The following is a 17,474-nucleotide window of genomic DNA, read 5'->3' on the forward strand; positions in this document are numbered from 1 at the left end:
ATACATTGAACACTCAAGGAGGAACCCATGCATTACCTGTGAGCATCAAGCTAGCAGTTTTTCTTTTATCTTTTTAGTTAACTGACTTGGGGGCATATGTATGGAACTAATTTTTATTCGCAAACACTGCGAATTGCAAAAAACAGCGTTTGCGGATTAAAAAATCGCTATTTGAGATGTATGAGACACATTTGGAGTGCAAACTAAGAAATCGCAAAAATAGCAATTTCTAAATCTGTGAAAGCAAAATTCTGCGAATATCCTTGCGAATTCCTAAATAGCGATTTTCTCCGTTTGCGAAATTCGCAAACAGGGTATCGCAATCTAAGAAATCGCAAGTACATGTATGAAAAATTCGCAAATTGCGAAATTGATAAATTCGCAAATTAAGAAATCGCAATTAACACCAAGTGCATGCAGGTGGTAACCAGGTGCAAGGTACTTAAACCAGCCCACAATGCAACAGATCCTTCCACAATGGCAGCACTGTTTGTGATAGCCAGGAGGCTGCGTATTCGGGCTCTTGCACAGAGGAGAATGAGACAGGAACGTATCTTCAGGCTGCGTATCACTCTGTTCCAGCAGACTGAAGAGGACATCCATGACAAGTACAGGCTGCACCCACAGACCATACTGGACCTGATTGAGGAGCTGAACCCCTATTTGGAACACCAAACACGCAGGACACAAACAATTCCCACCCATGTGCAGGTCCTGTGCTCCCTGCACCTCCTGGCCTCAAGGAGTTTTCAAGGGGTCATAGCGGAGGTTGGCGGGGTGTCACAGAGTGCCCTGTTGTGCTTTTTCCATGCCTTCCTAGATGCAATGCTACAGAGGCTATCACATCACATATGCTTCCCCACCACCCAACAGGCATTACAGCAAACAAAACTTGACTTCTACCAGATTGCACGTTTCCCCCACGTCATTGGCTGCATCGATGGGACCCATGTGGCCATCACACCACCATCAGCAACTGAATATGTCTACAGAAACCGTAAATGCTACCATTCCCTGATTATACAGATTGTGTGCAAAGCTAAGTATATCATCAATGACATTGTACCCAAATACCCTGGCAGTACACATGACTCTTTCATCTTTAGACATAGTGGGATACACAGACGTCTGAGTGCTGGAGAGTTTGGCGAAGGATACATGCTAGGTAAATACATGGCACACATCCATACATCCACTACATCTCCTGAGGGGGGGTGACATTGACTTACCTATTGTGTCTATCCCTGCAGGTGACAGTGCCTATGCAGTGCGGGACTTCATCCTGACCCCGTACCTGGATCCAGCAAATGCAAGTGAGAGGAGATACAACAGGGCACATAGATCTACAAGCTGCGTCATAGAGCATACGTTTGGAATCCTAAAGTGTTGGTTCCGGTGCCTACATAAAAGTGGAGGTGCACTGCAATACAGCCCTGAGACCTGCTGTAAAATCGTGGCAAGCTGTGCAATGCTCCATAACATGCCTATGAGGAAAGGCACCACAATTGATGTGATCGATACAGACACATTGGATTACGATTGCCCTGCTCCCCCTGGCAGACAAGCATCAGGAGTCAGGGCAGCTGCCGGATGTCAGAGACGGACTGAACTCACGCAAAACTACTTCTAGGTGAGTAATGATGACATGAGCCAAAAAAATTATTGTAATCTGTGCTGTGTTTATTCACACTTCAAGAGCATTCACTGTTGCTGTACCCAGCACATGTTATGCACACAGTGCAGGTAGTTCACAAGAAAGTGTTCAATATGCATTGCTGGGTGGCATCACCCATTGACGCAAATGTTTCACTGTACAGTTCACCTCCTCCGGTGACGGATTGGTGCTGTTTGGGATCCAGGCTGAGTGCCCTCCGTGGGGTTCCTAGGTACTGCACCCTGTCTGGCACTGCGCCTCCGTGCTTCAGGCAATGTAGGTGTGATGGTACTCCTACTTGAGGTCTCCTCGCTCTCCCCAGAGACCATGAGTGCGGTGCCACCTGAGTTGGCTGTCTGCATTTGCTCAACTGCACTGGTGACCTGTTCTAGCCCTCTTGCAATGTCCTGACAGAAGTGGGACATTTCCAACTGCATGGTAATGCTGCGACGTGTCAAATTGCTGGGGGTGGTGCAGAGGCGGTTCACCGCCTTTGTGTAGTTATGTAGCCGTGCGTTGGCACGATGGGCAGCCCTGTCACTGGCTTCTTGGTTGTGCTTCAGGGTGTCACAGAGGTCACGTATGGCACCTGCCATGGCCATGATGCCCTCCCCCATGTAGCGCTGATTCCTGTTGAGTGTGCAGAGCTGCCTATTTATGGAGCGCAATGATTTATATTGCAGGCGTTGTACCTGCAGCATGCTGTTTTCAAGACCTGCAAATACTGTGTGCTCCTCATCGGTGGCAGTGCTACTTCTGGGCCTTGACCTGCGTGTTTCCATTGCTGCCACACTCATTTGTGGGGTTTCCTGCCTCCGCATGTGTGACACACCCTGCCTTGCCTCTCTTTGATCACTCTCCTCCCCTGTGGGCTCTATGTCATCCTCCAATGGAGGCAGTGGGGGCACATGTGTGCTCTTCCTGCGCATGATTGTTGTGTGCTCTGTCTCCTCACTTGAGTCCCCATCATCATGCTGGTCCTCAGGATTTGCAAGGTCTCTCCCTCTGCACTGTCATCAAGTGCCCTGGATTGTGCTGTGGATGTAAAGGGGACTACATGAGTTTGTGTCATTGTCTGCATTTTGCACTCAATAAAGTTTCTACAGTTTGTCTTGGCTAACTTCTGACACTGTCTTATTCCCTTATCACTGACCCACATGTTGCATTTGATTTCCTATGTGTCATGGACACACTGTCATACATCTTACTACAACTCCCATGATGCATTGCTGGGTGTGCTGTAAGAATTGGACCGGAGTGACATGTGTTGTGTATATTTTGCGCATTCGTGAAAGTGTGCATGGGATGGGGATCAGGGCAGATATATTTTGCATGCATCTTACCTTGGCTGCTGGCTGCAGGGTCAGAGCTGTCAATGTCAGCCACATCACTGATGCTCTCAGGCAGGAGGGTGGACTCCACAGGCTCATCATGGGGTGTTGGCTCTGCTGATGTGGATGATCCTCCCCCGGTCTTATTGGCCTCCTTGAGTCTGGCTGCCACCCTCTCCTTAGACCTTTGCCGCATGTCATACCATCGCTTGCGCAATTCTTCGACAGTGCGATGAGTAACACCCACAGCATTGACTTTCTCTTGAATGTCCAGCCAAATCTTTATTTTCCTTGATTTTGGGACTCTCAGTGCCTTTTTCCCAAAGAGGAGCTCATGGCTGCATACCATTTTCCCTATGAGGACCTCCTGCTCCTTGTCAGAGAATTTGTGTTTTCTCTTCCTCTTTTCACGCTCCTTGCCCTGATGTTGCTTCTGGGACTCCATTGGGGTTTTTTCTCTGCTGAGATGACTCGTCACACTCTCCAAACAGCCTCTGACTGTGGCTCAGGCAATCAGGTGCAGCAAATCACTCCCACTTCCTGGTTGTGATGTCATCAGACTGCACCTGTATAGCAGATTCCCGCTTTTGCGATTTCTTAATTTGCGAATTTCGCTATTAAGGAGTTGCAAAGCATGTTTCTGCGAATTTTTTGCGAATTTTAGGTAATCTCTAAACAGTAGCGATTTTTTAAATACATCCCGATTTGCGAATCTCAAACTGCAAATCACAAAATATCGCAATTTGAGATTCGCTAAACGGGATGTTCATACATATGCCCCTAACTTTTCAAAGTAGGAAGCAGAGATGCAGGTAATGGCAATGGAGTGATGCTACTAGCCATGTTTATTCTTCTATGTGATGAGAGGTTTTGTCAAAATGTCTGTTTCAGTCTAAGTGCTTGACCCATTTTTTGTGGGTATGGACTAGTTGACTTCTGCATTTCTCTTCAGCCTCATTCAGTTGTCACCTTTGATAGTCTCACTAATGCTTTCAACCATCCTAAGAAAGGCTGGAAAAAGGGAGACCATTGGTAGTGAGAAACTGTGTGTTTCTTGGTCCGATGGTACTTGAAGTTGCTCCTCTAATTCACCAATTGCCCTTTATAATCCATAAGTAGAAGACTTCTTTAGCAAACCCTTTTCATTTTCTTGAATACTAGGTTGGCTAAGAGCCAACTGAGCAACCGCACTGCCCCTAGAGGTTATTCTCGTTTCCAATTCAGCCTTTCCTACCACAAACTATCTGGTTACATTGATCGATCCTTTTTAAGTTTTCTGAAAATGATTTGGGTACAGTTGTTAAGGAATTCTGCAGAAGGTAATTCCCTTGCTTCTTTGCATTCCCCTTTTCATCCCTCCTAGGGGCAGATTTATGTTTCCTGGCGCATCCCTGCAAATCAGCAGGGATGCGCCAGGAAAGATGCGTCACGCAAGTTTACCCTTGCGCCACCACAGATGCGCCGCATTTACAATGCAGCGCATCATGGCGCAAGGATAAACAGATGCGTGACGCATCTGATGGCATAAGGGCGGCGCATTGCTGGAGTCGTGTCGCAAGCACGACGCAACTCCAGCAATGCTCAGGGGCTGCCCATACTGAACATGCTGCGTCATGCCTTACGCCTGCTTCAAGCAGGCGCAGGGTTTTGACGCAGCAGCGTCGGAAAAGTGACTCAGTGAAATCTTGTAGATTTCAGTGCGTCACTTTTCCGAGGCTTTTTCCGACGGAACGCCCACCCTGCATACATTAAACCTGACGCAGGTTTAATGTAGCGCAGGGCTTTACAACGTGACGCATCTCCCTAGATGCGTCACGTTGTAAATAAGGCGCAACATGGCGCATGGTTTACGCCGCCGCTGCGTCACAAAAGTGACGCAACGGCGGCGTAAATGTCTCGCAAGGGGCTTGTAAATCTGCCCCCTAGTTTCTTACTTCCTTCGTAACTAAAAGAGAAAATAAAAGAAGCAATCCAAGCTCACTGTTTCCGAATTGTTCTGTTTAAAGTTCATGCATTAACTCTGAGAAATATATTTTTTAACTTGAGACATCTCACTTGCAACAAAAAAAAAAGGCATTCAGACCATCATGATATGGCACTTGGTAATTACAGAGCACTGGAATGAATTGCCCATTTTTCACCAAAGTTTGTATCCCTGCTTGTGGTGGTAATGCCATTATCCCTTTTGGGCCTAATGGTTAGGACAAAGTATGTTTCCATGAGTATTTATGTATTTTCTGCTACTTTGGCCTGGTTAGTTTCTGGTGCAACTGAAATGGCCTGGCTGGTGACCAGCATGTCAATGATTTTCAGGTGCTGCCCTTGTTTGTATGCCAAGCTTTTAAATGAGCGTGACAAGGTCGATAGAGAGACTTTGGACCTTGTGGTGAAAAATATACCTCATAATGCCATGCATTTTTCCTTTTCCTTTGTTTTTTGTTTTTTATACTAATGAGTCTACTGTAGGGGCCTATGTTGGACCTCATGGTCGCAGGTTCAAATCCGGGCTGGTCCACTCAGCCTTTCATCCTTCTGAGGTCGATTAAATGAGTACCATTGAGTTGGTTAACAATAACATCTGTTATTCAGCACAAAGATACCCTTGGATGAACCAGCACTTTACAAATACGCGTATGTTATATGATGTTTTTCCCTAGATCATTTTTGAATGTGCAATGGCTTTTTCCAGGAGCATATGGGGAGGACAGGGCAGGACACCAAAATGAAGGTTCTGTAATTCTTTTAGATATGTCCTGGATCAGGATAAATGTAGAAGGAAATGGGCTAGATGCAGTTGTATACAGAACACAGATGTGCGGATAAAACAAGCAAATTGCTTTGGCTATTTAAAACCGACAGCTTTCTTCAACATATACCTGTGACCTACGTAACTGTGTCTGGAGCGATAAATAACATAAGAGGAACAGGAAAGGCTGCCATAAATGCATCATACAGAACCATAAGACTGGAAAATACAAGACAGCAGAATACTACCCCTTGTGTTTTTCATACCACCACTGTATCAGTATGCCCATGCATACACATCTTTATCCTACTTTGCAATGTCCTACTACCTGTTTAGCTTTGCAACGGGTGAAACAAAGGTTTCAACCCCAGGCGTAACATTGGCTCATATTTCTAGTGTTCACCCAGTTGTAGTAGTGAGGCAGGAAATAGGCAACTTCTCACCAGACTACCAGGCATTTTTAGACCAGAGTGGAAGGAATCAGTTATCATAACCCTGGGCTGATGCAATCTGCTCCCCTGGCTCAACATCTTGGTCCAAACCATGATCCCTACAACGGCTGAAGATTGGGATTAGACCGACTTTCACTTTGGGGGCCTGCCTACAGCCAAAGAATGGCAGACAAAACGTAAAGGATGCATGGGGTAGTGATGAGAGGCGCACACTGCCCAGCTCCCCCCCCCCTCGCACACTGTATGTGATCCTGCCTACTGCACTCACTACCAACAATATGGCTACCGCTCCATATCTTCTTACTATTTCCCCCTTGAATAAGAAACATTTTATGCTCAATTAAACATGTTTTTCCCATGGTTTTTCTACAGTGAACACTAACCAGAAAAATATTATACAAATTCTGTTTTAAAAAAATGGATGAATGGCATACTTTTATATCAGCCCTTAAGCATTGGTTCGAGTGACATGCATACTGAAAATGAAATGTAACCACTGAGAGACAATGATACTCCCCTCCCCCAGGTTGATTCCGGACCCACCAGCTCCTGTTTCATTTAATTCACTGCCCTTTGGGGTAATGTAAGGAAAGTGAAGCGATTAGGAGCTATCTCTTTCCTGTTCAGTGCATTTGTGTTTCAGTAAATTGGTATCAACCTTCAATCTCATGGTCAGGGCTCTCCAGGGCCCTTCTGTGATATGACAGCCTAGTCAGCTTGATAAATGGCGTGCACCCCCTCCGGCACAATGCATAAAGCCCTCTCCCTTTTCCTCTCTCTAGGATTGGCTTTCTTGTATAAAAAAAATGGAAATATACAGATATCTGCGGCAAACTGTTGTGTTTCTGTTCTAATTTCGATGAGGAATCGAAATGCATTTTTTCTTTCATGTGAAAGCAATTAGGTTGGGTGTTCGGATTTCCTGAATAAAAAAGGTTTATGTTTTCATTAGAAATGCGGTATCACATTGTATGATCCATCCTCCCTTCCCACACCAAGCTCCGACAAAGTTACCCTGTGGACTGTTTTAACCTCTGCTCAGCATCCTTTGTGGCGACGAGGAGCAAATAAACGAACACACTTGATTGCGAATATTTTTTTAGAGTTCAACACAATGACAATCACCAACCTACAATACACTTCCTCTTGCCCTGAATCAAATTCCCAGTGATTAAAAAAAGGATGTTCATTTTTCTTTTATTCAAATGCATGCAAAATAACTCCTTTGAATAATGGAATAATGCATCTAAGTGCGCGCCGCAGACAGGTCTAGGATGATTGAAATATGCTCCGCTCATTTATGCTGCATTAATATGAACCATGCTGAAAAATTACCAGTGCTTGGAAAGCCTGCATAATGTGCTTGCCTTTTCCTTTTGTACACAAGCTGGCTTTTTACCTCTGTTCACGCCTGCGTGTGTGTTTTCACTGGCAGCCCTTCGGAGCCTTTCAGAGAGCAGGCATCCTTCAAGGCAGGAGATCAAGTGCTTGCCAAGGACTCAATCACTCCCTTCTGTGGGCGGTGCTTTTAATTCTAATTTCCCTCAATTTGCTATATTAACATCTGCTCGACTGAAGCCTCCCAATGAGCTATGACAAATGCAACTGAGAGCAGCAAGTACGTAGTAAGGGCTGCTTGCTGTGTGTTTTGCTCTGACAGACAATATGTGAACTTGGTGTGGTAAATGGGACATCTATTTTGTTTATTTCGTGTGGTGCAGTGCAGCATTAATCAGCCTGAGGGGTGCCCTGTTTTATATTGTAATTGCATTCATATAGCGTTTACTACACCAGATGAGGTGTTGAAGCACTTTACACCAGGCAACACTTTGCTCTGGAACCCAAGGTTAGTGGTTAGTCCAGTGGTTATTGGTTAATATTAGGATCAGTTCTGTGGTCTAAAGGAAATCTTTCCATCAACATCTCTCAGTGCCACGACCTGTTCTCTTTGGGTCAGCCTTGTGTTTGCGCACGGACCCTGAGTTACACTGATCATGAGCCCTATATATAAACGCTTCACATGCACTGTACATCCTGTGTGGCGTCCAGTCAGTGCCAGTGGTCCTTAGTCGTGAGGTCACTACAGCAGCCAGTTTGCCCAGATTGCAATCACTCAATGCCATGGTGAGTGCTAGGCCAATAGGCCAATGTGTGTGTGTGTGTGGGGGGGGTGCAGGCATATATTCCAGTTATTAATTAACATAAGGTCCAGCTTGGATGTGGTGTGGAAGGATATTCACTGAATTTGTCAGGGGAATTCACAAAGGCATACGAAGTGTGTATTTTATGGTTCCTCCTCCGCATAAGATACAGAGAGAAAATTGGTACAGTCGAGTACTAGGTGAGGAGGAGGTATACGGCAATAGAACTGAGCATTGACTAAGGGAAGTTGCAAATTTACAGGCGTAACCTTCTTTAGGATGTTTTTACAGATTCAGAAATCTTCTCAAGTGCCTATATTTCTTGCAAATATATTAATTGTGAGCTAAGGCACACTACCTTTGTGTGGAAAAGATTGCCTGTAGTCCAAATGAGTCCCCTACGGGTTCCTGCATACCTCCAACCCAAGTCAGGGGTCCAGGCAGCACTTACAAAATGTCCCAAAGTCCACAATCTTCTGCAGCAAATGCAGCACTGTTCCACTGTGCTTTGAGTGCTCAGTCCTTAGCAGGTTGTCCCTCTTCTTCCTTCTAAGGGTTGGGGACTAGTCCTGCGTGGCCCATTAAGATTAGTTGCAACTGACACAGGTGTTGTCTCCTGCCTTGCATCCAGTGTGCAGGTGCACGCTCTGGCCAAGAAGGCAGGACAGTGCATATAAAGGAGTGATGAAGGCCACACCTCACCGATGATGCTTGGGGTTAGAAGGATCTTTGAAGTATTTTCCATAGGACCCAAATGCACATCCTTCACGCAGACAATATGAACATCCCACCCCGATCGCTGTGATCATACAGTGGAGGATAGAAGAAAACCTCTGATTACGATATGCGATACCATATTAGTACCAGACTTCTCTTTAGCTTCCACAGCTGTGCAATCTTAGTACTTTGAGTGTTGCGTAGTCACCTGTGCTTTATGGGTAGACTGTGGGATACGTTTGCAGTGTCCATGGGCTTCATTCAAGTCATCACAGGTGCTTCAGCTTCTGGGTACACCAAAGAAGTCACACGACATCCAGGCCTCAACACAGGCCTGCTATTGCAGATGCTTCCCTAGGTTGCAGTTGGCTGTATTCTACTGTTCCTACTTCAGTTCCACAAAGTCCTCCTCTGTAGCATCTTCCTCATGCAAGGGCACTACTAGCACCTCTCCACCACAGACATTTAGCTACTTTACGCAAGGAAGACCCTGAGTAAATGCTTTGGAGAAGCCCATCAATTCAGACTGCTGAATGGGCTGTCTCCACCCTCCATGTTATGTACCACAGTGGATAAGGAAATCACAACGGATTACTGGTTGTCACAGTCACATGCAGCACATTAGCTCCATGCAAATTCTACTGAGCATGTATAACCTGTGCACATGTGTGCCATCTGTATCCCACAAAGATGGAGTGAAAGACCTGTAGGGTACTGACAGGCCAGTTTAGAACATGAGAGAGGCCACAAGGAAACTCTCCCTGGCAGGTGGAACAAGGAAAGGCCACCATGGCAGTATAATGTGTTGATTTGTTGCTGTCACCACGGTCTCTAAAGACCAGTGAGCTGATGGTAATCATGCTCAGAAAAGAGGGTGCACATGATGGGCGCCTCTTGACCATAGTCCCAAGCTCTTAGTCTCATTCTGACTACAGGGAGCCCTAAGTGGACTCATGATTGCCATTTGTGGTGAGGCAAAAAATAGAAAACCAACAGAAACTCATTATAGGTAACCTGAGGCAGGACTGCACTCTCTCCAGAGCCAGGTCAGTGATCTTCTCCATCCCAACACATGTCTAGGGTTTCGTTTGGATGTAATAAGCATAGAACCTTTTATGGGTATGTGCATGAACGAAAGAGATGTATGAGTGAGTCTCCATATTTCAGAGCAGAGATCTCTTAGGTAATATTTTTATTAATACATGTAGATCACCAGGTTAGTTTGTCTCATCAAGATGGGAAGTTTAATTAAGTGTTTGTGATCTTGATGCTAGAAGGATGAGCATTCTACGTGAGGGCAAAATGTTATCAGGGGCATAACTGTGAGTGACTCTAGCTATTACCAACAGCATATCTACTGGTGGCTATGGGTGAGTCTGGGTATCATGAGGCTAACTGCTCTGAGTGAAGTTTGGTATTAATATAAACAATAGAGATCTGTTTATTAACAAGAGCAGACTATGAGTAATTCTGTGTATTATTGAGAGACCAACTTTGAGCGTGTATGGGTATTGTCAAGTGAATGGCTCTCACCTAGTGCAGGTAATAACAACTGAAGATCTCAGGGTCTGGGCATTATCAAGCAGTGAGCTCTGAATGAGCCTGGGTGATAACATGAGCAGATCTTCAAAGGACCCTGGTCATTTTCTGGAGTGAAACAGAGCTGTCAGTCAGTGCAGGAGATCGCACCGGAGCTCTTGGGGGTATACTCACAAGAAAATGTTGGCGCGCGGAGCTGCGCCAAATTGGCAGCACAGCACTCTAACATTTTCAAAACACAGGAATGAGCCGTATTCACAAGAATATGGCACACTTCTATGTTTCCTCTAGCGCTGGCGCAAAAAAAGGTTGCTTAGAGCCAGCGCAGGCACCCTGCTGCCATGTTGCAAGGATGCCTGCACTGCACTAATGATTGTTTATGTGCAGGAAGGGACCCCTTCCTGCACATAAACAATCAATAATGGCGATTCGTACCTTCTATGTGTGCTGCAGAATACAGCAAACATGGAAAGTGCAAAAAACAAGGAGAAATTAATAATTTCTCCTTGTTGCACCATTCTAACACCTGGTATTCCATGGCTTTCGTTTTTAGCGCTGCCTCAGAGTTGTAAATCTGGGACAGCAATAAAAAGCAATGGGTGTTGCAGTGGAACGTCCACAGCAGCACTCATCGCACGCCTCTTTGCCGCAGAGGACTGCAACGGAAAGAGGCATATTTACAAAGTGGCGTCAAGCCATGCAAAGTAGCTTATCACCACCTTGTAAATATAGAAAAAGGTACTGCACCACCGAAGCATCAAAAAAAGTGATGCTCCTGTGGCACTGAGGGCTTGTAAATATGCCCATTAGTGAGATGCTTTTGAGTTTTACCACAACAAATCTCTGCATGATTCTGTGTCAAATTTATTAATAACAGATCATTGGGTACAATCTCACCTTCAAAGGCCAGAGGCGCTAATAATACTTCAAATAAATTACATTTAAAAAATGTATTGACATACACATGGCATCTTGAAACTTATCAAAATGCATGAAAATGTTCACACCTCCTTTACAATTTCAATACCAATGTTAGGTGTCCAACTCCCTCCCCTCCCTACCATCTCTGTTGCTCCCCACTTAGGTATAGAAATTGTGCAATAAATATCAACACATATATGACCACATCTCCACTGACCCAACTTTGAGAAAAGTGGAAAATCCCTCTTAACAAGACATTTGCTGACAAGAGGTGGTGTAAAATCCTTCTGCATACACTAAAGGTCTCTAAGAATGTGAGATTTAAATACACTTAATTTAATTATTTACACATGACAAACATCTTTCGAGGATCAACTGAGGTACACTGCCGTAGTTGCAATTACCCTGGTGCAGATTTTTCCACATGGTCTGGTCTTGTAGAGATGTTCTGGAAAGAAATGACAAGACACATAGAGGGTAAACTCCATAGTACACTGGTGGTGGCTCCTCCGCTAAGGTGGAGGAGTGTCACCCCTCTGCTTAAAAGGAAAAACAAAATGATAATAAAGTATCATTATTATCATTTTATTTTTCCTATTGGAGTCTGCAGCGGGCAGGGCTGGTGAGAACAGGGTGAGGCGGGGTTTTCACTCACAAAGTGCATATAACTGTTGGCCGGCCCTCTGGGCCGGCCAAACAGTCATGCACACTTTGCATCTTCCCCACCAGGCTGCATTACACAGCCTGATGAGGAACGTGCAAAGCCTCCCAGTCCCTGGTTGAGCGCCAAACCACGGCACTCAGAACAATCACAATACTGCATTGCAGTGTTGTGATTGGCTCTGGGAAGCATGGGAGCCCGGGTGCTTTCTGCTAGCAGCCAGGACTAGAGACCGGAAGAAGTAAGAGGATGGAGGAGAGGCGCCGGCCAGCCGGCCGCACAGGTAAGTCTTTTTTTCTTTAATTTTTCCTTTCGACCCCCACACCGGCTCTCCACTCCTGACCGGTAGCAGCCGCTACTGTAGTACACACTCCTTACTGGGTGAATTTGCACAACCTAAACCTAAAAGAGCTGGCAATGGGTTTATAGATTTGGCCATGTTTCTTGCCAAACGGTGCATAGCTATGCATTTGCAGAATCAACCCCCTCCATTTGATAAATGCCTACATGATGTGACCCCCTAAGCTGGAAATGAGAGCCTTATATTGCAGATAGAGGAGAACTGTTGCATTCTCCTGATGGCTTCACTATGGAACTAAATCATTTTTGGCTTTGATAAGTAGTGGGACAGGAAGAACAGCTGTTTAAAGGCCTTGAAGGACAAAGCCACAAATCTATTCCTCCCTTTCTCATAGATCACTTTGACAAATAGTACATATCAAGTCCATAGACGTCAATTCACCAAAATGTCAAGGGTAGCGGAAGTGACATCACACGCCCTTTGACCTTCAATTTCATTCACACACACATGCTTACAGATAAACACACATTCACACGTACACAAACGCTCTCTCACATAAACACACTCTCACCCGGATTTACACACCCAGCATACACTTTCAAGAATTTTCTTTACCTCAGTTGCCAGGGAAGGTCATTTTCTAGCTCATGGTATTCCATATTTTAACTTTTTTTTAACTAGCAGTCATGATTGTAGAGTGGCGGAGAAAGGGTGCAGAACCTCCAACCAGCTCTCAGGAATTCCACTGCATAGGACCTACAGGGGGTACCAGGAGGGCTTCTTGACCCCCAAGGACCATCAAGTGCCAAGGGGACTTCATGCCCTAAATAGTAGAGTGCCAAGAGGAGCGTTTGCAGAGTGGAGAAGAAAGAGAGCATGGCCACCAAAAACCTCTTAGCAAACCCACTGTGTGGGACTTGCTGGAGGTAACAGGAGGGGTAGTTGGCCCCCAAAGACCCTCAATAGCCAAGGGTACTTCATCCCTCTACTAGTAGTGTGTTAGGAGGTGCGTTTGCAGAGTGGTGGAGAAAGGGGGCATGGTCTGCTATCAGATCTCAGCAATCCTGATGTATAGGACTTACTGGAGGTAATAGGAGGGGTAGTTGTCCCCAGGGATGACCTTGGGGCCAACTACCCCTCCTGTTACCTCCAGTAAGCTCCACACAGCAGGATTGCTTAGAGGTTGTCAGAGGCCATGCCCCATTTCTCCCCCACACTGCAAACGTGCCTCCCGTTGCACTACTAGTTGAGGGATAAAGTTCCCTTGGTTCCGGAGGGACCTTGGGGGTCAAGAAGCCCTCATGGGACCTCCTGTAGGTCCTGCGCAGTGGAATTCCTGAGAGCTGGTCGGAGGTCCAGCACCCTTTCTCCGCCACACTGCAAACGTGACTGCTAGTTAAAACTTTAGAAATTTACTAATAAACCAAAGGCTAAATGGATGTTATAGTTAGTAATTAGCATTTAAAAAAACCTTAGAAATTCACTGAAAAACAAAGGTTACATGGACGTTATAGTCAGCAAATAGAATTTAAAAAAACTTAGAAAGTCACAAAAAAAACAAAGGTTACAGGGATGTTATAGTTAATCTCAGATTTTGTTCATACAAAACAAGAGAAATTCATCCATTATAGTTAGCTGAGTTAACTATGACTTGTGCCACCACAATGCACTGCTTATGACCTCACATATTACATCACTCATGACATGGCCAGTGACATCACTGATGACATCACTGATGACATCTCAATTGGCATCACTGATGACATCAGTGATGATATCATCCAGTTACTGTGAGTGTTTTTGAAAAGTTTATGAGTGTTAAATCTATATACTAAGGTGTATTGGTGAATCAGTGGGTGCATGACTGACTATACGTGAGTGCTGAGGTGTCTCAGTGATGTATGGGTTAGTGACTGGTTGTGTGAATGTGTGTATCTGTCTGTCAGTTGATGTCTACGTGGGTATATGAGTGTGTTAGTGGGTACATGAATGGCTATAAGGGTGGTTCATTGGTTGTCTGACTACCTCTATGGGTATCTGTGTGTGTGGGTGAGGAGGTGTGTGACTGCCTCTATGGATGAGTAAGTGTGTGAGTCAGTGGATATATGGGGTAGTGTGTGTGTGTGTGTGTGTGTGAGAAGCTTTTATGGGTGAGTGAGTGTCTGTATGGCTGTGTTGGTGATTGAGTGCTTGTGTCAGTATGGGTGAGTAACTGGGTATGTGAAACGCAGTATAGGTGAGTGACTGGGTATATGAGTGACTGTATGCATGAGTGAGTGAATGTGAGAGCGGCGGTATAGATGAGTACATGCTTCTGTCAGTGACAGTATAGGTGAGTGACTATGTGTTACAATTTGTATGAGTAAGTAAATGGGTGTGGGTGTGACTGTTCAGGTGAGTAAGTGGCTGTGTGATTCACTGTATGGGTGAGTGTCTAGGTGTGTGAGTTCTATGGGTGACTCACTCAGTGTGTGAGTATTTGTATGGTTGTATGAGTGGATATGTCAATGGCTGTATTAGTGAGTGAGTGGGTGTATGAGTGACTGTATGGGTGAGCGTATGGATTTGTGTTTAGATCTATGAATCGGTGAATGGGTGTGTAAGTCCTGGTATGGCTCTGTAAATGGGCTTAGGAATGGCTGTGTGGGAGTGGCAGTGGGTGTATAAAAGATTCTATAGGGGTGTGAGTGGTTGTGTCAGAGATGCTGTGGATAATGTCACCACTGATGTCATCAGTGATGTCATTTGAGATGTCATCAGTGATGTCACTGACCATGTCAATAGTGATGTTATAGTTAACTCAGCTAACTATAATGACTGAATTTCCCTGGTTTTGTGTGAGTAAAATCTGAGCCTAACTATAACGTCCCTATAACTTTTATTTTTTTAGTGAATTTCAACAGCTTTTTAAATTCTGTTTGCCAACTATAACATCCTTGTAACCTTTGGGTTTTTCAGAGAGAATATATATATATATATATATATATATATATATATATATATATATATATATATATATATATATATATATATATCAAAACCAAGTTCCCCTCCAAAGAAAAAGAACGAGCCACACCAGTCAAACAAGTCAAAAATGCGCTTTATTCAGCATTCCAGGCATATATATATATATTCTCTGAAAAAACCATAGGTTTTAGGGACAGTTACAGTTAGTTGGACATTTCACTCGTACAAAACCAGAGAAATTCCCCCGTTATAGTTAGTTCAGCGCTAACTATAACTCGCACCCGCGCAATGCACTGCTGATGACGTCACATATTACATCACTCATGACATGGTCAGTGACATCACTGATGACATCACTGATGACATCTCAAATGACATCACTGATGATATTACCGATGACATCATCCAGTGACTGTGTCTTTCTGTAAAGTTTAAATATGTTTAATATATATAGGGAAAGGAGTATTGAAGAATGAGTGGGTGTATAAGTGTCTGAATGGATGATTTAGTAGGTGCGTGACTGACTCTATAAGTGAGTGATTAAACGTATCTTACTGAATGCATGGGTTAGTGACTAAACTGTGTGAATGTCTGCATCCTACTGTCTGTTGGTGTGAAAGCGGCTGCATGGGTTTGTGAATAGCTACATGAGTGGCTATATGAGTTATTGATTGGTTGTCTGAGTATCTGTATGGGTGCCTGAGTGTTTGTGTGGGTGGGGTGTGTGTGACTGTGCATAGATGTGTGAATGGGTGATTCACTGGGTGCATGGTTTCAAGAGTGCATCTGTGATGGACAGTATGGGTGGGTAAGTGTGTGTATGGGTGTGTTAGTGAGTGAATGTATATCTCAGTGGTACATGTGTGAGTAGCTACATATGTGAAAGGCAGTATATATGTGTGTTAGAGTATATAAATGGCTATAAGTGAGAGTGTGTGATTATGAGAGTAGCTGTATGGATGAGTGTGTGCTTGTATCAGTGACTGTATAAGAGAGTAAGAATGTGCTAGTATTTGTATGAGTAAGTGAGCTGGTGTGTGTATACCTGTATAGGTGAGTAAATGGGAGTGTGATTAATTATTTGCATGACTCACTAGGTGTGTGAGTACCTCTATGGATGAGTGGCGGTGTGTGAGTGTCTATATAGGTGTATAAGTGTATATGATAGTCCTGTACTGAGGGACCATATGAGTGACTGTACGGGTGAGTGAGTGGATATGTGTGTAGACCTAAGAATCAGTGAGTGGGTATGTAGTTATTGATGTTGGAGTGTCTATGGTTTTGAGAATGGCAGTCTGTAATTTAGAGTGGGTGTATCAAAAGTTATATTAGGGTGTGAGAAGATGCATGAAATTATCACATGGATGATGTCATCAGTGAAATCATTTGAGATTTCATCAGTGATGTCATCAGTGATGTCACTGACCATGTCATGAGTGATGTAATATGTGATGTCATCAGCAGTGCATTGCGGGGGCGCGAGTTATAGTTAGCTGAACTAACTATAACGGGGGAATTTCTCTGATTTTGTACGAGTGAAATGCCCAACTAACTATAACTTTCCCTAAAACCTATCGTTTTTTCAGTGAATTTCTAAGGTTTTTTAAATGCTAATTTCTAACTATAACTTTCCCTAAAACCTATGGTTTTTTCAGTGAATTTCTAAGGTTTTTTAAATGCTAATTTCTAACTATAACGTGTCTGAAACCTGCGTTTTTTTCAGTGAATTTCAAAGGTTTTTTTAAATGCCAGCTTCTAACTATGCCTACAGAGGTAGGACATGTGATGAAAGAAGAAACAACGCACTGAAAGAAAAAAAGGAAATGCACAAAGAAGCAACAGAAGTCCACAAAGACGAAGTGCAAAAAGTGCAGGAAGAAGAAGAGATGTGCAGAAAGAACCAACAGAGGAGCATAAAGTCCTCCTGTGCCCACAACTTTTTCAGACGGGTACTGGTGGTAACTGACTCTGACTAACCAGGCCCAGAGCCAGTGCTATGCTAAAAGACACTTAGAATACAGTGAAAACACCTATATATACTAGG

The sequence above is a fragment of the Triturus cristatus genome, chromosome 2_1 (assembly GCF_964204655.1).
Source record: "Triturus cristatus chromosome 2_1, aTriCri1.1, whole genome shotgun sequence".
NCBI classification, from domain to species: Eukaryota; Metazoa; Chordata; class Amphibia; order Caudata; family Salamandridae; genus Triturus; species Triturus cristatus.